Source organism: Phascolarctos cinereus, unplaced genomic scaffold (genome assembly GCF_003287225.1).
Source record: "Phascolarctos cinereus isolate Bilbo 61053 unplaced genomic scaffold, phaCin_HiC Scaffold_8;HRSCAF=390, whole genome shotgun sequence".
Lineage (NCBI taxonomy): Eukaryota > Metazoa > Chordata > Mammalia > Diprotodontia > Phascolarctidae > Phascolarctos > Phascolarctos cinereus.
This window is the reverse complement of record NW_027556291.1, coordinates 50,784,158-50,810,785: the sequence shown is the minus strand read 5'-3', so window position 1 is coordinate 50,810,785 and position 26,628 is coordinate 50,784,158. Positions and strand designations below refer to the sequence as shown.

Below are 26,628 nucleotides of genomic sequence, written 5' to 3'. Positions count from 1 at the left end.
ACAGTAATTTTGTAAACATAGATAACAATTTTCTCACAATGTGAAATGTATGTCTGTTTCAGACTCTGGGAATATCACAGTAAACAGTTCTTTCTGTAAACAGTTCTAGATCTCAAACTATTAGACATTTCTACTTAGATGAACTATGTAAAACACAGTATATCTGGAACCAACTCTGTCATCTCTCCCTCTAACTATGTTGCCCCTGCTAATGTCCCCATTTCTATCAGTTTTGCCACAATTCTCTGACAGAGACAGAGGGGGAGAGGGAGAGAGACAGAGACAGAGACAGAGAGACAGGGAAGAGAGACAGAGATACAGAGACGGAGATGTTTGGGGGGGTAGGGAGGAGAGAGAGAGAGAGAGAGAGAGAGAGAGAGAGAGAAACTCTCTCCTTTCCCCAAGAGTGATTACCTCTCAGGGGACCTGGTTCCAACTCTTAATTCTTTTATTACTAAACTTGGAGTCCTACATAGCTAAACTGTTGAACCACTTCAGTCAGTCAATAAATATTTAATAAGCACGTATAATGTGTCAGGCTCTGTGCTAAGTGCTAGGGATACAAATATTTTTATGTATGGGCCCAGAGATGCTTCTACCTTTATTGAATGGCTAAAAAAATGCTGCAATCCTCTCAAATTAATTAATGGGGTTAATCAATGGGGATGGAATTGTTAATTCTTTAACACCTAATTTACTCTGTTGCTTGCTTGATGGATTCAATTCAAGCAGTCTCGGTCTTTTATGATTACATTAATTGAAGTGGGAGGAGAACCCCTCCCCTTACAAATGTATGGTTAGTCATGTATCCCACTTAAAGGCAAAGCATCACAGGCCAAGCTAATTCACTTTCCAGAGTTATCAGTTTTGAGCTTTTCATTTCCCAGATTTACAAGTATAAATCTCCAACAGAAGTACCTTCCAAAAATGTGAAATTTACAAATGAAGTAAAAAAAAATGAAATACTCTATTCAATACTTTTGCTACACATAGGAAAATACTGTCTTTTAGAAATGGAAAAAAATCCTAAGAGGAAGTGATTACATGAGTGGTACCTCAGTGTGCAGAATCAACTGTACTAAGCCTCATATTACAATAGTAGCTAAGTGGTGCAGTAGATAAAGTGCTGGGACTCAAATCTGGCCTCACACACTTACTAGGTGTGTGACCTTGGGCAAGTCACTTAATCTCAATTTCCTCAACTGTAAAACAGGAATAATAACAATATCTACCTCACAGGATTATTGTGAGGATCAAATGGGATAATATTTATAAAAATGCTTAGCACAGTGCCTGGCACATTAAGTACTATATAAATGTTTATTTCTTCCCCTTCCCTCTACCAAGAAAAGAAACCTTTTCCCGTGTTTTATACTGGAGATAGGGCCTTAGTAACTTCATTAAAAGGACCGAATCCATTTTCTGCTGATATCTTTACAAAAGGCATTTTAACTCCACAGAAAACTGAGTGATTTCATTCTCATGAATATTCTAGCCATGAAGACACTCAGCAGGACACTGATAAAGGAAATGAATAGAAGGAAAAAAGCCTACTGAGTTTTGTAATCTTTGGTGTATTGGATTGGTATAGGATTATGAAACCTAAATTTACCACTGGACATAAGCTGAATGAATATAAGTCCTTCCACAAACTATTGTCCATATGCTCTGTCTGCCAAGAAAGCCACTGGTCTCTGGTATCCAGGTTCTTCTGGCATAGATACAATACTGAGAGGTTCTTCAATGATGTCATCCATTATGAGGCAGCTAGGTGGTTCTCTGCATAAAGCACTGGCATTGGAGTCAGAAAGACATTTACTAGATGTATGCCTCGGCAAGTCACTTCACCTCTGTCTGCCTTAATTTCAACTGCAAAATGGGAATAATAATAACACCTATCTCCCCAGGTTGTTGTAAGGATCAAACGAGATCATATTTGTAACTTGGCATAGCGCCTGACATCGAGTAAGAAACTATGTCAGTTTAGGCATAGAAGCTAGAAATTCTCAGTTTTAGAATCATGTTAAATTAATAAAAATTGTTTCTGGTAGATTTCGGCCTAAAACAGGATTGAATATTAATATTTTTTCATCAACACTTAATGTCTTTTAGACTTGGGTTCTGATCACTAATAGAAAGCCAGCATGGGCCCAGGACTACCTCTCTTCTAAAGACTTCCATGGTTAACTAAATAGAAGTAGGAGACCTTTAAAACACTTATGGGCCATTTTTTGGAGCAGAGCTTCCCAGTCTTGCTGATTACTAATTAGGTTCCTGGAATCTGACCTTTTAAAAAGAAAGGCCAGATCTGGCAGCCACATAGAAGGAGGTATTTATGCATATTTCTATTCATGCCTGTATTTGTAGGAAAGAGGGAAAACAAGTATTTATTCTTTTCTGTAGGCAATGGGGTTAAGTGACTTGCCCAAGGTCACACAGCTAATACGTTTCAAGTGTCAAGTATCTGAGGTCGCATTTGAACTCAGGTGTTCCTGACTCCAGGGCCAGTGCTCTATCCACTGCACCACCTATGTGCCAGGCACTGTGCTAAGAGCTCTACAAATACTGTCTCATTTGAGCCTCTCTACAACCCTGGGAGGTAGGTCAACTCAGGTCTTCCTGATTTCAGGCCCAGAGTTCTGTAACACCTAGCTGCCTCTAGGTAGGAAGGACATAAGCATTCATCAGGTACCAATTATGTGCCAGGTCCTGTGCTTTACAATTATTATCTCATTTGGTCTTAACAACAACTCTGTGCTATTATTATCCCCATTTTACAGATGAGGAAACTGAAGCAGAAAGAGTCTAAGTAACTTGCTCAGGGTCATGTGGCCAGTGTCTCTAGGTGTTTGTAGCTACCTTGTGTGTTATATGTGGTAAGACTTCAACTATGCCAGTTTCTACCCTTCTTCTAACAGCTATAAGTCACCTACCTATTCTGAGACTAAATCAATTTAATTATATCAGACTGCTTGTGATGCCTTGAAGGGAATGCTTTTTTTTTTTGCCCTTTCATATTGTAGAGCAGATCTTGCCTAGGACAAGGACTAAGCACCTATTCCATGAACAGGAGTTTAATTGTTTCCAGGTCTTCAAAGAACTCCATGGCTCTCTGTCCAGGGATTCCCAACTAGATAAAAATGATACATTTGGTATTTTCTTCATTTGTTGTTCAGTTGTCTCCGGCTCTTTGTGACCCCTCTTTGGGGTTTTCTTGGCAAAGATACTGGAGTGATTTTGCCATTTCCTTCTCCAGCTCATTTTACAGATCAGGAAACTGAGGCAAACAGGGTAAAGTGATTTGCCCAGGATCACACAGCTAGTAAGTATCTGAGGCTGGATTTGAGCTCAGGTCTTCCTGACTCCAGGCCAGGCCCGCTATCCACTGGGCTACTTAACTGCCACGTTTTCTTCATTGTTTAATATTAAATTGTTTAGTATATATCAAGCCATTTTGTATTTAGAGGTATAAAGGCCTAGGAAGTGACATCTTCAAATGAATAGATCCTCCACAGTAAAGAATGTGTGACCACAAAAGCACATGGATTCCCCCCCCCACACACACACACCCAGAAATGCTTGCTCAAAATAGTTTTCTGGTCATTTTGTAGTCTTTGACCCAAACTGGTCAACAGATCTTCCTATTTGAGAGTAACTGACTTTAAAATCAGTCAGTCCTCAGGAATAGGAAACAAGGCTAACAATGCCTTTCTTCCAGAAAGAAAGAACAGGTTCCCTGTTATAAAGGACTGAAGCTGAAATCAGGTCAGTGAGCTTTGAGGACAGAGCCTCCACCATGCAGACCAGATCACCAAGTCAGTACTGAGTGCCCAGTTTAGGAAAAGTTGGGGCGGGGTGGGGGAAGCTCAGAATGGGGAAGAAAGCATATAAAAATGTCTCTGTCCCAGGAAATCAGCATTTATATCAACATGAAGAAATAAACAATAAATAAAATATAAATTAGAGAAATAAAACATGAAGTTTCTTGTACAAAATTGTCTACCATGTTTTCCAAAAAAGGATTATTTAATATAAATTAAGAATGCACATAGTGCTTGCCTTACCAGTTGGTGGGGGAGGGACCAGAGGGAGAGAATTTGGAATTCAAAATTTAAAAATCAATGTTAAAAAATGTAAAAATAAAAATAAAAAAGTGCGGTCGATGGATTTGGTTGTAATGAATGATTTTTTGCTAGCAACAGATTGTCATTTCTGAGAGTCTATGTGAAAATCTCTTTAGAAAAAAAGGTCAATGCTTAACACAGCTGAAGCCAGTTTAAGAGTTTTCTTTCCACTGACTACAAAAAAAGTGAAGGAAAAAAGGGCCTTTGTAACCACTTTACAATTTAAAATTTTGCTGTTTCTAGCAGTTTAAGAACCCTGCCTTGCTAGTATTGTCTTAACTTTCCTCTTCTCTCCACTTTGAAGAGGCTTCCTTTTAAATAGCCTTGAGAAAAGGAATTGCCTCAGAAAAAAGGGTAAGTAATTTTAAAAAAGGTAAAATTTCACATTAAGATTTGAGTTTAGCCAACCACATTGACCTTCTGAATGATTTGGCAGAATTTAATTGCCTGGTAAATTAGAAGCAAAATCACCTAAAAGGAATTAGAATAGACTGTGCATTTGCTAGTTCTTGGGGAAGAAACCAAATTGAAAATGTTTTTTGTTATTGTTGTTCTTGTCGTTTTTTTGGTGAGGAGAAGCTGTGAATACAACTGAAAGTTTCAAGTCTGATCGCCTAAAAGCAAACTTTTGCAGTGAATTTGAGATGAATAGGAATATTGTGCTAATTTGCAAAAGAGATTTATTGGGGGGAAAAAAGGAAACTTGATCTGAAACATAACACTGAAACATGATTTGAAGGCAGAGAGTATATGTTTAGAAATTAATAACAGTATTAAGAAAATGAAATTCTGAATCAGTATAAATAGAAATGCAATACTGTGATTTACAGCAGTCTGGGTTAAACAGAGTTAATAACTCAAAAAAAAGGCAAGGTAACAAGCATTTATGAAGAGTTCACTTATGTACCAGGCACTGTGCTTAGCCCTGGGGACACTAATACAAGCAAAAAACCAAAAACAAACCCAGTTCCTGAAGCATGGCAGGCTTAGGCCTGTCTTAAAATGAGGGCCCCAGAAGGGGGCTGAAGAGGTACAGGGACATACCAGGACCAGAAGGCCTCAGGCACTAAGAGAAATTCCAGGGTGAAAAGGCAGCTGAGGCATTGTGGTAAAGTCCTCAGAGTCAGAAGCAAAGGTGGAAGGGGAATAAAGTAGGGCTGATTTTGGACTGCCTCAAAATGGAAAATTGGTCAAGACAATTAAAAGAAATGAAATGTTGTTTACACTGATGAGATATACACCTGAAGCCCCGATTGTAAAAAACCAAGAAATGTATAGAGATGCTTTTGAAAGAAGAAAATTCTAAAAATACAACTTTGAATACAGTAGTATTACCTCATTTAAAGTCCAGATTAGTGTCTTCAATTTCTGATTCTCCAAAATCAGAAAGATAGAATGAGTGAGTTTTCACTTAAACAGGGACCATTAAGTAGAAAAACAAATGAAGTTTTTTTTAGACATCAGTGAGATAAGAGGAGAGTAGTGAAACAGAGATTGCTATGCTTGACAGAGGTATAAACTCCACTCAGAAACACTTGTTTACTCCCTGGAGAGCTAGTTTTCAGATTTCTAATGATTTCAAAGCCTAACTTCATGGATACTGGTATTCTTGTGAATTTGGAAAAGAAGTTGGAATCATGTAGCAACTTTTAAATTTAAGAAGTTTAAAATTTGAATTTATATTGGGTTTGAGTACATTTATGTTAGGTTTTCCATCAATATTGGGTTTGATTAATTGAGGACAGTTACTATTCATGGAATAGTTGATCTGTGCTTGGGATTGCTAGTGTTCCATCTTTGTAGGTGTGATATTAAAACCAGGAAAATCTTCTGTGCTAGTTTCTGAATGCAGTCAGCATAGACTGCTAAAATTGGTAGATGAATGGAATGAATTTTTTTGTTTCCCTGTAGGTGATTAGGAGATTCAATTCAACTGGATTAATATTATTAGACTGGCAATAAGCTTTATTTCATGTTTATGTCATAAGTCCATGATATTGTTTTATGTTGGTGCTATGTTTATAGGTTTTGGGCACTATAAGTATGGAAAGTATTATATAGAAGCACTGTTTATTTGGGGCATTTGTAACATTGTGTTAGATCCTCTTTCATTTGAATGCTGTGATTGATTTATAACAGGAGTCATTAAAGAGTAGAGATATTTATTTGGGAAACAGTGCTCCTCCTCAAGTTAATGTCATAAGCTTTCAAATGTGTGTACTCTGGTTTGTCAAGGAGTTAATTTGGTTTTGGTAAACAGTGCAACAGACTTATGGGAAATGCTGTCGGAAAGCACAGTTTGAAAGCATTGAAGTTCCTAAGGATTAGGAATATTTGGAAGTAAATCAAAACTGTAAAATATACTGTATTTGTGTGGGTGGGTGGCCTGCAATCCCTGCTTCTCAGGAGGCTAAGGCTGAGGGATTACGTGACCTTGGGAGTTGTGAGCTGCAATAGGCCATAAAACCAAATGAGTGTCCACAGTTAAGTTTGATGAGCCTCCAGAACTAAGGAGGGGTGAACTGGCCCAGGTCTGAAAAAACGAGCAGATCAAAGATTCCATGCTGATGGATGTCCATTGCACCTGGAGGAGATAGGGAGAGCCAGTCTCTTTTTTAAAAAGGTTAAAAAAAGAAAGAAAAATTTAAAACTATGTAAAGGATCAATTTGGTGAGTATATCTTAGAAATACAAACCCAATTGTTATAGCAATTCTCTTTGGGAGTGTATTGATTGATTAATTGTCCCTACTATAACCCCAGTCAATTGCCTCCATCTGTTAATGTGAGACATTCTAGTATGTGCATTTAATTCTGTAAAAATTTATACATGTTCATGTTGTATCCCACAACTCCTTGTCAGGATTGTTTCACTTTTTGTTTTTGTATTACCAGGGCTTGACACAATGCCTGGCATATAATGGCCATTTAATAAATGCTTATTGATTGATAATTACATTTCAGAAGGACTGAAGTTAGTTCATAGCTCCAAAAAGAGTCTTTTAGTGTTCCTGATCTCTCGAAGTCCCTCCAGCATGTACAACTTGTCTTTTGGCAGCTTTGCCACTTGGAAAGGCCTGAGGCACGTCTCTTCTGTTGTCTCTGCTCTTAAAAGAAAAACGTGCTATTTGGGGCGGGTATCTATTTGCAATTTATTTCGGTATGCTGGGTCAAACTGCTTTCCATTTTCTCCAGCGGCTCTCGTTAAAAGAAGGGGTCCTTTTCTCACAGGAAGCAACGCACTACTGCGTTCGCTGCCTTGCAGCTCTGTTTTGTGGGTTCGGTTCAGCTAGGCTCTGCCCCACCCTCTTTTTTTTAGAGCCTTCTCCATTTTTCTATCCTTCTCTTCCTTTCCTCTCCCTGCTCCTCCCCTCGGCCTCCTCCCTAACCAGCGAAAACCGGAAAAGCGTTGGCGTGGATAAAGCCGAGTGGGTCTTATTGGGCATGCGCCGACGGAGCCCAAACCGTTCTCACCAGGCTTTTGCCAAGGCTGACGTCATCGTACTCCTCCGACTTCGCCTGACTCCGCCTTTCACTTTCTCAGCTGACCGGAAGACGTTTTTTTTGGGCTGTGGTCTCCTCTGCGGGCAGTGTCGCAGTCTGCACATGCGCGGAAGCTGCCGTTCTTTCTGGTTGGGAAGGTAAGTGAGCGGATGGGCTGGATGAGAGGGAAGGCCCCAAAGGTAATGGCAGATATGGGTAAAAAATCCCCTACCCTTCCTAGAAGTGGGATCGCTGTTTAGTACGCAGTTTTCAGTCTCAGCCGCCTTACGGCAAGCCTGGAGCACTGTAGTTCTTGGTCCCATCCTCAGGCAGGTTGGTGTCAAGGTGGGGCTCGGAGCCAGCGCGGCCTACTGCGGGTTTGTTGCGCACTTTGCTTTTAAGCGGGCTTTCCTTTCTCTCGCTCCCTCTTTGTTCTTCCCCCTGGTCTTGATTGGGATCGGGATCACTAGCTGGAGGAGGAGACGGAGGAAGAGGGCGGCGGCGCTCGGAAAATGCCTTGGCTTGGCTTTTTCTCTATTGCGCAACGGGGGACAGGGACAGGCGCGGGGGTGGGCTGGTTTTTCCCCAAGTCTTATCGAAAGGAGGAGGAGGAAGGAAATGATATTGGTGATCTGATTCTCCCTTACTGGGCTGGGAAGTGCGTTTGGATGTTCTGTCTGGCTAAAATGTACATACGCATTGAAGGGGGTGGGGGAGGTGAAATGAGGGGAGAGAAAGGAAAAAAGATTTCAAAGGAAATGAGCCGATGATTAATCCCTCTGCTGCCAAAACCCCTTTCCGAGCCAATTTTGTGGAACAAAGACGAATTTGAACTTGGTAGAAAGCTTTTAAAAATAGCACAAAAAAACTGAAGCGAGCAAATCCTTCTTACTCCTCCTTCTCTCCCCTCCCCTTGGCAATAACGCAGCCATCTTTATTCACTCCCATCAGGTTTTAAGACTGTCTAACATGGCGTCCAAAGATATGTTACTTCGTAATTAGAAAATGCCAAAACAATGATGTATTTAGGAGCAGACTGGTGATTGTTATTCTACAGGATTTTTGTTTAATATTTGCTGTTGTTGGATCAAGGAAACGCTGACGATGGAACGTGACATAGAAATGACTTCCTTGTATTCAAACAGATGTCGAACTGTATTTAAATTTTAAAAAAAAATATCACTTCTACAGCACCTAGTTTGTGTGTGAAACTGGATATTTGGGGCTTTTTCCTATTAGGGAAAAATGAACAAGCATTTATTAAGCATATGCTTTGTTGCCAGGCGTGGTGCTATGTACTGAGGATACAAAACAATGCCTTCCCTCAAGAAATTCCCATTCTGTCTGAGGACATAGTATGTGTTCAAGTAGTATGTACAAAATTCACTGGCAGCTGGTTGTGGGGTTCAGGAAAGGCCACATGTAGGAGGAAATGATTGAGCTTTTTCTTTGAAGGAGACATTGGATTCTGAGAGGCTGAGGTGGGGAGGGAGTGTGTTGCAGGCAGAGAAGTATACAGCGTAGTATACAGAAAAACATGAAGAGAAGAGATGGTTTGTCTTGTGTGGGGAGGAGCAGCAAGAAGTTTCGGTTTGGTTAGATTAAAGAGTGCAAAGGAGAGTGATTTAGAATAAGGTTGGAAAGGTAAGGAATTTGTATTTGATCCAGGAGGTAACAGGGAGCCATGGGAGTTTATTTACCAGGACTCTAACAAGGCCAACCAGATCTATGCTTTAGGAATATCACTTCTATAGATTTATGGAGGATCATTTGAAGATAGGAGAGACTTGAGGTAGGAAGACCAATTAGAAAGTTATTGCATGATCCAGGCAGAGGTGATGAGAGTGATGTAAATGTGAATGGGGAGAAGGGAAAGGATTCTGTAGATGTGTGTGTGGGGGGTAGAGTGGGCAGTACTTAGGAGCTGATTAGATGACAAGTTATCAACTACTCCCCTGCCTTGTTTTTGAAACAAGTAGGGACACACCCTCCCTTTCAGCCTCCTTAGGTTGCTTTTTCCTCTAAAGGTTTTAAAAAATTATAATAGCTACAGAGAAACAGATTTAAAATAAAAAATTATAAGACATCTTAAAAGTTTATGGTAACCTATGGTGGTTAGGTATCTGTCTTCACTGAAATACAAAAAGCACGTCTTTCTTACCTCCTTTGGGTCCTCATTTTGGGCATCAATCTTGCTAAAAGCGTTTGGATTTCTTGCTTTTCTTTTTAATCAGAAAGCAGATATGAGTTCCATCTTTAGTCTTATATCCTTACAGTTAACCACTGGTAGACCCCAGGTAGAATAAAAGATATTCATTGGGTGCCCACTGGGCTCACAAGATTTGTTTGAAGGAATAGACAGTCTGTGTTGTGCTTCTGCTATGATGAAAATCAGCTGGCTATTTTTTTAAAAAAAATTCAGCTTTTTTATTTCATGTGATAAAGACTAGAATTTCAATTAGAAATAAATGTTTTAATAGTGTGATTATTTTATCGAAACAGCATCTGTTTAAAAGACCAGATCTTCTTTAGTCTATATATTAGAATAGAAGTAGTCAAGAACCTGTACTTGGTCCTTACTCACCTGTACTAGACCATCTGTCAAAATGACAGCTTTTACAAAGAACTACAGGTTTTATTTCATTATTAGATCTTACCATAAAATAATAGGCTTAAAATTGTCATAAAAAGGGCTTATACTATGATCAATTTAGGTTTATACCAAGATGCAGGATTGTTTCAGCCTAAGGAAAGCTATCAGTATAATATTTCTACATTAATAACAAGAATAATAAGAACTACATGGTGATGTTGATAGGTACCAAATTTTGTTGGACAAAATCCAACAGCTGTTTCTGTTAAAAAAAAAAAAAACTCCAGAAAACATAAGAATAAATGGACTTTTTCTTATCATGGTAAGTAATAGCTATCTAAAGCTAAGAGTGAACATTATTTATAATGGAGAAAGGTTAGATGCCTTTCCAGTAAGATGGGGCAGAGCAACCATGTCCATTATCACCAGTGTAATTTAACATAGTGTGAAAAATGCTTGCTATCACAAAATGACAAGAAGAAGAAATTGAAGGACTAAAGATTTAGGCTAAAAGGAAGCAAGTACCACTTTTTGCAGATCATATGATCATCTAGCTAAAGCACTCTAAAAAAGAGTTGACCAAAAATTAAATGAAAATACATTCAGCAAAGTTGCAGGACAAAAAAGTCCACATAAATCATCAGCATTTCAGAACATTACCAACAAAACCCAGCAGAAAGATAAAAAAAAAATTCAATTCAAAATATACTACAGAATACTTGGGAGTCTATCTAGTAAGTCATATATGGGGACTATATGATTGTAACTACAAAAACACTTTGCAGAAATAAAGACCTAAATAATTGAAGAAATGTTAATTACTATTGGGTAGACCAAGCCAATATAATTTTTTAAAAGATAATACTACCTAAGTTAATTTATTCATTCAGTTCCATTCCAATCACACTACCAAACAATTATTTTATAAAGCTAGAAAGAAAATGAAATTTATCTGGAGGGGAAAAAAAATTAAGAATCTCAAAAGGGAAATAATGAAAAAAAGTGAGAAGAAGGGAACCTAGCAGTACCAGATCTCAAACTATGCTACAAAGCAGTAATCGTGAAAGCTATTTAGCATTGTTAAAAAAATAAGAGGTGGATTGTTGTTATTTGTCTTTCGTGCTCGAAGAGGACCATGATAATCAGGAAGGTATATGACATACAAGTGAATTGGATTTAAGCACTAGCTTCACTTTCTCCTCTGGGGCCATCTGGGTCCATTGGCCAGGTATAGATCAGGACAAATGGAGATGGTCCAGGATGCAATGGGGGTCCTTGGCCATTTCAAGCTAAGGTCTTTAATAGGTCTTAGTTTTACTGAGGTAACACCCATTCAGTGATTAAAGCTTAACAAGAAAAGAGGCAGAGAATGGCCTCTGGTACCTGCTCAAAAAAAAAAAAATCAATCTGGGAGGGGAAGACCCTCAGGGTTTCTGGCCAAAACAGAAGCAATTGCTATTTACATTCATTCTGAGCCAATCAGGGCCCAAACAATGCCCAAGTGGAACTTGGCCTAAGGCTGGTCTTTAAGAAGGAAAAATAAAAGTTTCAGAGATTAAAATTTTACATTACTGAGAGGTGGCTAAGTGGAGCAGATTAGGTACACAACCGAAAGGAGGAAATAAACACAGCAAGTTTCTCTATTTAAATTTATTGACAAGAACCATTTCCTAATAGTTCCTAATCCCAATTTCAAAGGCTGCAAATAGGCAATATTCAAAGGAAAGGACCTGAAATGTGAATGAAAGTGAAAAGTACTCTGAATCATTAATTAAGGAAATGAAAATTTAGGCAACTCACATTCCACTTCCTACCCATCGGATTGACAAAGTGACAAAAAAAGGAAAATGACAGTTGTTGAAAGGGTTAAGGGAAGGCAGGTATGCTCATGTACCTATTGGTAGAGCTACAAATTGAACCAGCCATTGTGGACAGTGGTCTGAAATTATAACCCATAAATAAACTGGTATATGAATGTAATGGAATGTTATCGTGCAATAAGAAATGATGATCATAGGGGAAGCATGGAAAGATTTGCAGAGTAAAGCAGGCAGAACCAAAAAAAGCAGTATACATGATGACCACAACAACTTAAATGGAAAGAACCACAAAACAATCAAAAGTGAATGTTGCAAAATTACTGAGAACAAGCATGGTTCCAAAGAAGAGATATGAAAAAACGCCTCCAACCCACCACTTTGCAGAGATGGGAAGTCCATGAGTGTGGTACATTACATATGTTTCGTCTTCTTTTGATATATTTGTTGGTTTTTTTTTCTTTAAAAATATTATTTGTCATCTAGGGTGGCTTTTTTGGGAGGTGGGTGGGGAGGGATACTGTGGGAAATTTTGATGGTATAAAAAAGCAAGATACCAATAAAAAGACTTTAAAAAAATAATTACAAGGAAAAAATCATAACCTACAAGTCATTGAACTATTATATCTTTTTTCTTTTTTTCACTAGGCTAGGGGTAAATGACTTGCCCAGAGTCACACAGCTAGTAAGTGTTACAGGTCTGAGTTCCGCATTTGAACTCAGATCCTCCTGAATCCAGGGCAGGTACTCTATCCACTTCACCACCTCGCTGCCCCTTATCTATATCTTTTACTCAGCAATACCACTACTGTGTTTATTCTCCAAAGACTTCAAAAACAGTGGGAAAGCATTCGTGTGTGTGTGCGTGTGTGTGTGTGTGTGTGTGTGTGTGTGTATGTATTTGAATTGTAAACTAAGGGCTGCCCATCTTTTGGGCAATAGCTGAACAAATTGTGAAATATAAATGTTATGGAATACTGTTATGCTATAAGAAAAGATAAAATGGACCATTTCAGAAAAACCTGGGAAGGCCTGTATGAAATGATGAAGAGTGAAGGGAGTCATACCAGGAGAACAATTTATACAATCAGAGCAACATTATAAAGCAAACATCTTTGAAAGACTTGGAACTCTTAATGAGTGCAATAAGGAGGAACTGATTGAAGCTTGTTTTCTACTTCATGGTAGAGATATGACTCAAGATGCAGAATAAGACAAAAAGCTTTCTAACTCAGAGAATGTGGGAATTTATTTTGCTTGACTATGTTTCAAGCATTTTTTTTCTTTTCTCAATGGTGGGGGTAGAGCATGGAGGTGATAGGGATTAAGGTAGGAAAAAAAACTCATTGAGGCTTTTTTTTTTAATGCAGAAAAGAGAACATAAGGAAGGCCAGTAAGAAGCATAGACAAGCAGGATAGCTGTGGAAGTTATATGATGAATTTATTATATATACATGAAAGGAAAGGCAAGATATGCATAATAGATATATGTACAGTCCTTTTTCTGTGCTGATATGTAAATGCCCAATTTACTTGATGTTTCTTAAGTTCAGAATAAAAATAAAAATTTATAAAAATATTGTATTCAAATATAATTTCTCTTAAGTCTGGGCCTCCTAGTTCAAGGGCAAGTGACTAAGTCTCTGTCCAAGAGTTTCTTTCATGGCGCAGTAGATAAAGCGCCAGCCCTGGAGTCAGAAGGACCAGAGTGCAAATCTGGCCTAAGACACTTGACTCCTACTAGCTGTGTGACCCTGGGCAAGTCATTTAACCCCATTGCCTAGCTTCCCCCCCCAAAAAAAAATGATAATGGGAACAGGGACGCACTACTAAGAGGTATTTGAAAAGGGAGTATTGAAAGTATCTGAAAGGGACATTTGACAAGTGCCAGTCAGCATCCTTTAGGAATCAGTCCTGTATGAGAGGCAGAACTGACCAAAGATGGGAAGCTTAAAGAGGATCAGACTAGGAGTGTCGACCAGAGGACATAGACAAATTGGAATATATCCAAAACAGGGTGATCAAGGTGCAGGGACTGTGCCAGAGGATCATTTGAAGGAACTGGAGACATTTAACTTGGAGGAAAAAGACTTAGTGGAGATATGATAGTTGTCTTCCGGTATTTTAAGATCTGTCACGAAGAAGGGAAAGATTTGTTGTGCTTGACCCCAGAACGCAGAAATAAAGGCAGTAGGTGCCAATGGCATATTACTCTTCCCAATCTCCGAAGAAATGATGTTACAATTATCTAGGTCAGTACTCTCCAGTATCACAAATCAAAAGTTGATTGCCATTTGCTCAAAAGGACTCTGATTTCGACACTGTTACCCTTAACCCCATTTTACAGGGCAGAGATACTAAGACTAAATTCAGCAAATTGCTAGTGGGGCAGCCCTCATCTTTTCCCTACTTCACTCATTCAGCATTGGCTGACAAGAAGCTGTATTTCACTTCTCATGGTCAATAACCATTCATTAGATGGTATTGGCCTGTTGTTAGGCAGATACAGTTAGCAGCAAGAAGTCTGGATAAAGTAGTAACATGTAAGCTCCAGAAATTCAGTTCATCGAAAAGCAGGGGTAGCTCCCAATCTACTTGATTTGTTTGTGCAATGTATTTCGGGAAGCCAAATGCTGCAATTTGTTAAGTAATATACTTATGAAGGAATAATATGCTTTTAAGGAATGTCCAATAGACGGCTAGGTATGGAATTTGGGGACAATAGAATTTCCCTTTCTTAAAAATGGGATAGACTACACCTTGTGGGCCACCGCCCCCATCTGCCTCTCAGGGTAATTTGTTTAGGGTAAATAGGTTGATAAGGATTTGAAATTCTCATTTATGACTAAACTGTGAATGAATAAATTCTCAATGAAGTAGTCTGGTTTCACATGCAGCTGATGTTTCTCTCTTGGCTGCTTCCTAGTGTGTTTCCTGGTATTGACAGAACTCACTCTGGGATTTAAAGGCTGGCACATACTGTACTCAGAAGCATTACTAATAGTATTATAATTCATTGAGCCAATGGGCTCATTCAGCTATTCAAATGACCTTACTGACCTTAATGCTTGGTTTCAGGGAAAGAATTTTACTTTCTGAGTGGCCCGGGGTAGAGCTGATCTGCCTGAGAATTGGAAGGTGAGTACTTCAGTCATGCCTCATGCCTCTCCATACCCCAGATCCTGCCTTTCCCTTAACCATGAAGCAAGATTAGGAACTCCTCTTTCCCACCCTGACTTTCCATTTCTTACTTAGGAATAATAATCAAATAAACATTACTGTTGCTAAAATAGAAATTGTGACCACTGCATTATGGCCCAACTTGGAAACCCTTTGATTCTGAATTGTGGATTGCCAGGGCCAAAGCTCCTTCTTCCTACCATTCTTCCCTGCTTCCTGGCGCACATCATTATCAGCTGCAGCCTGCCTGTGCCTCTGTTATACTTTACTCTGCCATTCCAGTATGCCCTCTGTTGATAACAGAGTGTTCTTCATATTGGATCTGTATACCTCACCCCCTCAAAAATTATTTGGATATATCTAGTGTGTATTTTTTTTGGTATGTGTTCCCCCCCCAAAAAAAAAAAGAAAAGGAATGTAGGCTTTTTGAGGGTAAAGAATTTGATTTTGGTCTCTGTGTCCTCAGGACCTTGAACATTGTCCGGCACATAGCGGGCACTTAAATGCTAATTGATTAATTTATTTTAACCTATATCTTCTAAAGAGAAACTATATGTTTGTTTGAGGGGGGTGGATTAAGATGATCTATTAAGAATTTTTTAAGAAGCTTAAATAGTTCAGTTAAATGTTCTGAAGTTTTACGTTTTTGCATTAGTGATTTTTTACATTTTATTGTATCTCTTTTTATTCTAATGCTATCCACAGAGATCTTATTGGCTGTTGATTATTATTCCTCAATGTTATAATACAATTTATCTCCTGAACTAAAATGGCAGTCCTTTTTTTTTCTTTCTTTTTTTTTTAATTTTTAGGCAATTGGGGTTAAGTGACTTGCCTAGGGTCACACAGCTAGTTAAGGGTCAAGTGTTTGGTCTGAGGTCGGATTTGAACTCAGGTCCTCCTGACTTCAGGGCTGGTGCTCTATCCACTGCACCATCTAGCTGCCCCTAAAGGCATTCCTAAAGGGGAAAGTACCTGTGACTAATACTTTAAGATATTTAAAGGAGGGATTGACCTTTGTTGGGTCAGAGCCAGTGCCACCTGGTTAGAAAAAGTGTAAGTTCTTACTCCTTTTTAGCCCTGGGAAGAAATAGAGATTGGGTTTATAAAGAAACTTGTAGTTTTTCTGTAAGTAGTGTAAAGAAGATGTTAAAACTAAGGTTATTATTGTGTCTTCTTAAGTTAACACATTTTTAGTTTTTAATATGTAGCTCTGAAAGAGTTTGTGAATATTAATATTGAAACCTATGATTTCAGTGTGAGCTTTTATAACCATAGCATTATTATGGTATTAGCTTATTGTGCAGGGTTTTGTGTATTGTTTTTAGCTAGTGCTTTCTGGAAAAAATAGCTGATTTGGGAACTTTGGTCTTAAAGGTCTCGTATCCAAGGGAGTGGTTTCGGAAGTGGTAGCTTGATACGTGAGCCACTAGGAAATGTTTTCAGGATTCATCCAGTGTCTTCTAACATCCTTTTTAATGGATTTAGCACTAAGCACTAATATTATTTTAAAATAAAGCAGTTAGTGACATTCATGTTGATGGCCTTTAATTTTTACCTTTTGACCCTTTTAGCAGTATAATTTGGGCAAAGAATCACAGAATTTTAGAGTAAGAGTAGACTCTAGATACTCTGTCTGCCCCTTCTTTCTCTCATTTCCCCCTCCACAGTTGTATCTGTGCCTGCCCTTTGTTCAAGGCCCAATTCAGGTCCCACCTCCATGAAGTCTTCTCAATTTTTCTGTTACCCTCTGCCCCTTCCACAGTGACACCCTAGTAATTTCTCCCTCCAATTTCTCTTTATAGTTTGCCTGGACTTTATATCCTTGTATCAATAACAGTGCCTTTTACACAGCAAACATTTAGTTCAACCTCATTTTATAATTAAGGAAACTGAGACTTAGCAAGGTTAAATGACTTATTCAGGGTCGCACAACTAATTAGTAAGCAGAGCTGGGACTTTGGTCAGGATGGGTCTCTTAAGATTGTGGGACCTGTCCTTCCTACCCTGTTGTTTCTCCTTTTATTCTCTGCTGGAAGCTGGACTGCCACCACCACTTCCCTGCCCCCAGTCATTATTAATAAAAGAAAAGGTTCTCTTCACACCAGTCCCTATCCCTGCCTACACCACAGGAGCTTTATAGATTCATATCACATAGAATTGCTTGGCTTAAGACGGAATTCTTAACCTTTTTTGTATCATGGGCCCCCTCTCAGAATAATGTTTTTTAAATGTATAAAATAAAATTCATAGGATTCCAAAGAAAACCAGTTATTTTCTAATGCAGTTGTAAATGTTTAAAAACAAACAGGTTCATGGGCCCCAACTTAAGAATCCCTGACATTAATCAAAGGGTTTAATAATACTTTTCTAATCTACAGGCTTTTCAGTTGATATCATTAACAGGTCAGATTTTATAATGTCTGTCATTTCTTTAAAAAAAACGATGCCAGTGTTTAAATTTTCTGGAGAAGAATGTCAAACTAGACATTGCTATTTAATTGCACTTAAAATATAATCGGTTATATTTAAAATAATATATAGCAAAAGTATTTTAGAGAGGTAGCATGAATTGAAAAATTTGGAGTCATTAGGACCAAAGTTGGAATCTTGACTATGAATTTAACTGTGACTAAAAAAGTTGCCTGGCCTTTTTATCCTCAGTCTCCCTATCTGAAAAACTACCAGGACTTGTGCTGCCTACCCTCAAGCACTTCGCAAAATTTAAGTCAAGATATTTGTAATGATTATTAATACTAGCCTACTAGGTTTTGGTAATAGCCAAGTAGATAAAAAAGCTATCGGTTACTAGCTTCTTTTGGAACTTGGTTATAGTAGTGGAGTGAATAGTTACAGTATTAAAACATTTTAAGGTTTTTCCAATAACCAAAGTTCACTAAAATGCATTAATAAGTACCCACAGGCATGCCAAATAGAAGCAGCTAGGTGGCCCAGTGGATAGAATGCTGGGCCAGGAGTCAGGAAGATCTGAGTTCAAATGTGGCCTGTGACACTTAAAAGCTGTGAGACCCTGGGCAAGTTGCTTAACCTCGGTTTGCTTCAATCTACTAGAAGAGGAAATGACCAACCATTCCAATATCTTTGCCAAAAAAAAAAAAAAAGAACTCATACAGCGTCACAAAGAATCAGACAGGAATGAACCAACAATAACAAAAGCGGACCAAAGCTTGAAGTATTGCTTAGGTCCTCTAAGATATTAATGGCTAATCGGATGAAATATCAATATCGGTGCCAAATCCTTTTATACTACTTATGTTACTCTTAGGAGATCTCCTAAGATAAAGAGGGTCAAATTTGGTCAAATCCTGAATGGGAAAGAAACCCTTATGTCCAGTTCAAAATGGGAATGAATGGTCTTGGCCTTTGTGGTAGGTGGGAGGGGGGTGAAGAATGGTACTTGTATCTCAATACTAGACAGTACCTAGTTGGAGTGATAAACTGAACGTAGATGAGACAATTAGCAAGTAAATGTGGTAGTATATAATTAGGTATTAAGTGTTCTGATCAGGAATATAAATGAAATCAAGCTTAGCACTTAAAGGACTTGAGTGAAAATGAGGGAAATATTCCAGGTGGGAGTAGGAGAAACAAGAAGTGGGCCTACCTACCTTGGGGAGCATATGTACATGATTAAAATGATGTTTGGGGAAATTCTTTTTCGCCTTATTGTGCATGAAGAATTGAAGGTGGAAAAGAAGAGGAGGGCAAAGAGCGGGTTGTAATAACCTTGGCATGGGAGCAATTTCAAAAGTGTATGCATGGTATAAATCTGAGAGATTTCAAGGAATCAGCAGGCCTTAAGTTAAGGTCCTAAGTTTGGATTCAGTCAAAGGGCCACACTTGAGGACCTAGAGAGCCATATGTGGCTTCGAGGCTGAAGGTTCCCCATCCCTGTACTAGGTAAAGGGATGAAGGACAGGAAGGAGTCAAAACTGAAAGTTTCTTGTATGATAGTATCATTGATAAAATTTCTATTTAATTTAGGACTCTAAAGGTTCTTGGCTGTTGTTTGGGTTTTTTTTAGTCATGGGAGGGTTTTTTCACTTGGAGAAAATGTCCCTAACCTTACAAACTATAGATTTAATTAAAGGGACAATCCTATCATGATAGTGATATAGTAGTTTAGAAAGCAGATGGGGGGGGCAGCTAGGTGGTGTAGTGGATACAGCACTGGCCCTGAAGTCAGGTGAACCTGAGTTCAGATTCGGCCTCCGACCAAAACACTTAACACTTAGTAGCTGTGTGACCCTGGGCAAGTCACTTAGCCCCAATTGCCTCAAAAAAAAAAAAGGCAAATAGGGTCAAGAAAGATGGGAACCCCCCCAAAAAAATCCCACAGAATAAAACTCCCAAGTTCTAATAGTATATTAACAGATTTTCCCAATGAGGGAAAAAAATCTTTCAAGGAGGGCAGGTGGTATATCAGGAAAATCTTCATGAAAGTGAGGGTATTAAAGATCTGCTCCAAATAACAGGAGGGTTCTACAAAGAAAGATGTGTGTGAACCAGGAGAATGTAGAACAATAAACAAAGGCACGAGAGCATGTTCATTTAGGGCACCAGTACTTATAGGGGAGCAGTGGGAGAAGATGATGGAGAAAGGGAAGTTGGGTGGATTTGTGGAGGGCTTTGAATGCTAGCTTCATTTGGTGTGGGCACTGAGGAGAGATTGAAAGCTTTTTAAGTGCTGGAGGGAGTAACATAAAAATAACTGGCATGTATGTAGTGCTTTAAAGTTTGCAAAGCAAGCTGGCAGCAGTATGTATGATAGATTGGAAAGAGAAGAGATTCAGGAAGGAGAGGCCAGGGGGAGGGCCAGTTAGGTTATTACAAACGTCTGGGTGAGAGGTTATGATGGCCCATATTAGGGAGATGGAAGATGAGAGAACCATTTTGGAGGAGGCCAGACTCAATGGTGGCACTTGTCAACTGATGGAGTGAGGGGAGGATAGAGGAGAGGGGACAATGGATGAGTCAAAAGATGACTCATGAATAGAAATGGGGTTGTCAAGAGGAATTGGTGTGTGGGCCAAGATGATGAATTGGGATTTAGAGTTGGCTTGATTTTCCATTATCCTTGTAATTCAGCTCAACATTTGTTAGGCACCTCCTGGGTGCAAGGCACCTTCTGGGTGCAGGCCTTGATGGAATTTTGAGGAGCAGCCAGTCTCAGTGAGGTCCAAGAGAGGCAGTGCTGTGAAGATGAAAGGCCCTGGGGGGTAGGGGCAAGAGGTAAAAATCCCAGGGCCTGCCTTCTGGGTAGCCTTTACCCCAGAGCCTCTGATGCCTTGATTGCCTCCCTTGGAAAATATTTAGGTCAGTATGGTGTTAGTTTCTGAGTTCCTTTAACTCCTTCGATTGTGGTTTTATTTTCATTGCCATTTAATTTTCTTTGTACAGTGCCACGTGCAAATGGGCACTTAATAAATGTTAGGCTTATGTAAGCTCTCAATTTGCATAGATAACATTCATTAAACATTTACAACTCTTTAAATGAGCCAGTCCACATTGCTCAGATTTCACCCAGAGGCCTCCAGGCAGAAACATAATCAAACAAGGTAATCAGCAAGTTGGAGATTTATGAGCTCCGTGGAAACTATTTAAAGGTTTTAGTGTCATTTTTGTGGATTTAGAACCGTAGCTATTGCACACGTTGCTTTGGCCCTTTAAATAATCTGGGTATTTCTAAACAGCCCCTCCTTTCAAAGGTGCGTTTGTCAAAGATGTTAAGGATATTTTTCTGGTCAGCCATTTTAATCTATTCTGGCTGTAATCCCCAGAGTCCCCTGTTTTGTTTTCCAGTGGCTGATGCAGACAGAAATCAGTTGCTATTTTTGTTTTTGGCTCTGGCATTCAGTCCACAAACTCTGAGTCCTGGAGCTCCTGACTTCTTAGAGTAAATTATTTTTAAAATGTTGAACCCAGGAAAACTTGATTTAAAAAAAAAAGCCCGATTCAGTCTTATTTAAAATGGTACACACTTGAATGCTAATGAGCTTAATCCTTAATACTTTTCAGAGTAATGCTTTGTTCTTGGCATAGTATTTTTGTTACAAGTCAAATTTGATAGTTCTCAGAATGTCTAACTGTAGCACAAAAGATAGACTAAAAAGAGCTTTAGGGTTTGAGATTGTTAGAAATCTGGTCTCCCCTAACAACCTTAGCTTTTAGTAGCTGCTCTGGTCTAAAATAATTTATCTTTAGTGCAGTTACCAAATGGATATTGAGGGGGTATTTTCTTCCATTATAACTTGGCCAGAGACACTAGTAATCAATCCCTTTTTCCTATTTTTCTTCTTTCAAACTCTTCCTCTCATAAAAATAACCCATTTAGATAATAGCCCAAGCTTTCTAGGTATAATGTCAGTGGTATTAGTTGCTTGATGGGGTTTTTTTTTTGTGCCACCTTTGACTTTCTACTTTTCCAACTTTTATTTCACATGACTCATTTCAGACACTCTGTCCCCCAGGCCTAGAATCAACTCCCCTTTCCTTCAGTCGGACTCTCCAAATCCCTCTCCTCGTCAACAAGCCTTTAAGTGCCTGCAATATCCTCCATTCAAGGTGCTGTGCCTAGGATGCAAAAACAACATGAAAAATAGCCTCTACCTTCAAGGAGTTTTCATATTTTTCTAGATCATTTGGACTGGGTGTTGCCTTTGCCTTCTTACTTGTACCCTGTATTATACTTCTGTGTATCTCTCTGCTTCTCTTTGTGTCTCTGTTTTTCTTCTCTCTCTCCCTGTCCGGCTTCCCCTCCCCATTCCCCCTCCCCCCAGTAGATTATAAAGTTGAGAGGGGGAGTTGACTACTTTTTTCATCTTTGTACCCCAATGCCTGTCATATAATAGCATATCATAGACACTCACATGTTTGAATTCAATTCCTAAGTGTTATCTGTTACTAACTCCTTATTCAAATGTAAGGGTGGGACTGAAACTATCTCCCTCTCACTGGCTCTGGTGCCCTGACTAGGCCATAACACTATTTGATGGCATCTTTTGTTGTTGTTCAGTTGTTTCAGTCATGGCATTATCTTACACTCAACATGTCCAAAATTTAAGCCCTCTCCTTTTCCTTGTTGTTTTTCAATCATGCCCGACTCTCTGTGACCTCATTTTGGGTTTTCTTGGCAGAGATACTGGAGTGGTTTGCCATTTCCTTCTCCAGCACATTTTACAGAAACTGAGTCAAACAGGGTGAAGTGACTTGTCCAGGGTCACATAGCTAGTAAGTGTCTGAGACTGTATTTGAACTCAGGAAGATTCATCTTCCTGACTCCTGGGCTCTATCTGTTATGTCATCTAGCTAGCCTCTGATGGCATCACAATCAGAACTGTGAACAGGGCCATTGTTTGAGTGCTGGGGCACCTGGGCAGTTTGAATAAAAGAAAGAAGTCAGCTTGGAATTGAGGGAAAGAGATTCTGAGCCGCTGGATTGGAAGGTTGGAGCAGAGGATGGACTGAGCTTCAATGGAGAAGAGAAATAGCATAGCCAGGAGAGTCGTTGCCTCTAGAGGCCTCTGAAAGGGGAGAATTCCAACAAAAAGAAGTCTCAGGGAAAGGTCAGTTCTCTTCCCCACTCCCCTCCAATTTCTGTTCTGTGGAGCCTGTCTGTCCACAGACATTATAATATATTCCAGTGTTTTCTTGTCTAGATGTTTCCAGGAAACTGAACTTTGCCTCATTCCTAAAGAGATCAGAGGTTAACTAGAGATAGATGCAAATGTAAAGTAACTTTTAACACCTCCGCCTAGATTTTAGGAGTTTTCTTAACTGGGGGCATTGTGACTAAACTCTGAATTTTTAAAATCTAAAATAAACTTCCTAAAACCAGGGAGGAAACCAGTTGGACCTTAGAGGTGTAAAAGAAGCTAATCATTGTAACAGAATGTCACACGAGAATCCCCTGCTGTACCCTTGGCATCAAACTTCCACAAGCCATCCCCTCTGCCTTTGGACATTTTTGCTGATTTCAGGCACCCCCTCACCCCCCCAAAATCTGTTTTCTCTTATAAATAGCCTTAAATAAGACCCTTTTATAACCACTCCTAGAGCCCTCGAGATCCTCTTAACTGCCATCTCCCTTCACAGCAGTTTTTCCCATGTCACTCACAACTTATTTTTCTCCCATTCCTCTTCCTTGGTTTGTCTCATTGCCCTGCTCCTCAATAATCCACCTTTATTCTGGAGTATTTTCATATCCCTACTTAGCTTGAGTAGTCTACATTTTATGACCTTTCTCCAGAAGCTCTCCTTCCAAATTATACTGTGTGGGGGACAGACCTAATATTCAGTAGTGAAGAAACAAACAGCTTTCAAAACTATAAATGAATTCCCATCTTTTGTCCTTCAACCAAGGGAAGATATGGTTCCACCTTGGAAATTTCAAGTGGGGATGAGCATTTGTTGAAACATTATGAGGGCCTGACTTGTAACACACACCTGTAATTCCTGCTGCCAGGGAGGCAGAGTCTGGTCATGCTCATGTGCCAAGCAGTAGTACTGAGATCTGGCCCACGAGTGACTCCTTTACTTCCAGCCTGGGAAAGATAGGGAGACCCAGTCTCAAAAAACTGAAACAAAATAATACAGGGAAGGGATGGCTCCCTGAGGGGAAGATACAAAGGGAAATTTAGGCATCGTGAAAACAAGAAGAAAATTTTAAAAAATTTTATTTAAAAACCAACAATAATGGACTTTATTGTTCAACATTGAAATTGTGGTGATCAAATCAAAACACCCGTTTGAAATGAATGTACCTTAAGTCTTTAGATTTTCTTTTTCCTGCTTGAATTGGTAAATTAGAGCACTGACACCTCAAGCAAGGTGATTTTCTTGTGTCTTTTTATATACCCAAGAAAAGTAGTTCTTTGTGATAATGTTAGAAGTTGTTGATAGTTGCCTAGTGGCCCTCTGGGTTATATTGATTGTGTCAACATAGTGCCAAAACAACCTATCAATTTTGTTTGAAAAAAAAAAACAGTCAAAGGCAAACTTGTTCTAACAGGCATAATCATTGTGCTCTGACATCACCATTCTGGTTCCTGCCAGGATTTTTCTAGGTTAGAGACTGTATACTTACATGAGGCTGTGACTACTACTTGCCTTGCCTCTCCCTACCCCTGTTCATACAGTTTACTGCCCCTAGTTAATATGTTTAGTATACCTTCCACCTGTATATCTCACAGCCCTTCTGTGATTTGGTAGATAGCCTTGGAGGACAAGGATCTATGGTTTTTTCAATGTGGGAACTCCCTCCACCTACCTGTGACCAATTGTCTATATATAACTGAGTAGGCAGGTTTTGAGTTGCCTCAGATTGTCAAGAGGTTAAGTAATTTGCCCCATAATCATAATATCAAGGGGGAAATTTGAGCCCAGGTTGTCTTAATTCAGTCACCAATACCTCCATCCGCTACACCACACTGCCCCATCCTGGACAATTTCTGTGGCCAAAATAGTTACCTTGTGGCCAGCCTGATAATGAGCATGTCCAGTTTGGTAGGATCTGCCAGAACTTGTGTTCCACTGACGCAGCGTTTGAGAGTCCAGGTGCCATTTCAGTAGTGCTCACTATGTGCCAGGCACCGTGCTAAGTGCTTTAAGATTATTTTCTCATTGGAGCCTCACAACAACCCTGGGAGGTGAGTGCTGTTATTAGCCCCATTTTACAGATGAGGAAAGTGAGGCAAACAGCTATTTAAGTGATTTACCCAGAGTCACACAGCTGGTGAGTATCTGAGGACAAATTTGAATTCAGGCCTTCCTGCCCTCAGGCCCAGCCCTCTAACCACTTCTCCACCTAACTGGTTAGTCACCTGTGTACCATAATGAAACATCAGGTAGGGCTTTCAAGGAGGTATAAGTATTGGAGTGATAACTCACATTCATATAATAGTTTAAGATCAAAGAGTCTCCTCACAAATAGCCTTATGAACTAAGTAGTCCAAGTATTCCACCAATTTTACAAATGAGGAGACAGGCTCACAGAGGGATGGGACTTGATTGGGCTTACGTAGCTAATAAACATCAGAGCTGGAATAGTGGGAGAAAGTAATTTTGTTTGGGAATTGGGTTAGGATAATTCTTCCCCCCTTCCCCCCCCCCCAAATTAAAGCACTCTAAACCAAAAGAAAACTGGTAGGATTTTTTCCTGAGCCAGCCTCCAGAGGGCAATATGGTCCTGGATGTTTTAAGTGATCTGACTCCTGCCCAGACTTTAATAGCTAGAAGGAATGGGTAGGATTGCTTTGGGGAATTGGACAATGCCTTTAAATGAGTCCTGGGCTTCTCTCTGGGGGAAAAAGGGCCCATCATGGAAGGCCACCCAGTGCCTTGGGTGGTGGACTCCCTGTGGAAGAGTTCCAGGACAACATGTTTAACAGTTGTCATTAGCATTGTTGAAGGGGGTATGCATACATCACTGAGACTCATCAAAGTGTTATTAAAAGAAAACACTGATTAGAAAGAGTCATCATGGCTTCACCCAAAACCAGTCTAGTCATGTTAGACTAACCTCATTTCCCTTTTTTTGGTAGACTAGTAGAGTAGGTGAATGCTGTAGATAACAGTTTGCCCAGATTTTAGGCCAACATCTGACAACATCTCTCATGCTGGTCTTAAGGATAGATGGAGAAATCTGCATCTTTTGGAGGGACAACCCACCTCAGTGAGATTAAAGATCCATCAAAATATTTAAAAGGTCCCAGCCAATCGGGGACAGTGGTGTATGCCTGAAAATCTGCAGTTTGCTGAAGATAGCAGCTGATATTTACACAGCACTGAAGTTTGCCAGTTGCTCTATGTACAATATCGATTTTGGTCCTCACCCTGTGAGTTTAGTACTACAGGAATTATTGTCTCTGTTTTGCACATAAAGAAACTGAGGGGGCAGCTGGGTGATGCAGTGAATAGAGCAACAGCCCTGAAATCAGGAAGACCTGAGTTCAAATCCAGCCTCAGACCAAACATTTGACACTTACTAGCTATGTGACCCTGGGCAAGCCACTTAACCCCAATTGCCTAAAAAGAAAAAAGGGAAAAAAGAAGAAACTGAGGCTCAGAGAGGAGAAATGAGTTGCCCATTGGTCACAGAACTCCTGAGTGTTCAAGGTGGAGCTCAAACTCTGTTTCACCCCTCAAGTCAGCTGCTCTAGTTATGTTTGTTGTTGCAAACAAAATTGGTGACTATTTTTTGTTGGGCAAGAGAATAGACTGAGAAACCTTCAAAGACCTATTCTTTTAACTTTCTGGTCGCCGACTTGAAATGAGAACTAAATATGGATGCTTTGACTATACAGCGATCCATTTATTTGTGTATGAACTTGATAAATATCTGTATTCAACACCATGTTTTTCCCAGTCAGTGACTGTATTTAACAATTGTGATACACAGGCTTTGGTATTATA

At 39.5% G+C, this 26,628-nt stretch overlaps 1 protein-coding gene across 1 annotated transcript in view; it reads left to right on the top strand.

Moving 5' to 3' along the window:
* The first annotated feature begins 7,680 nt into the window (after positions 1–7,680).
* XIAP (X-linked inhibitor of apoptosis) overlaps positions 7,681–26,628 on the top strand; it is a 37,204-nt gene continuing 18,256 nt past the window's right edge. Inside the window, exons 1-2 of the mRNA XM_020976368.2 lie at positions 7,681–7,763; positions 15,094–15,153. The gene's annotated coding sequence lies outside the window, so the exon portion shown is untranslated. The remainder of the gene's footprint in view (positions 7,764–15,093; positions 15,154–26,628) is intronic.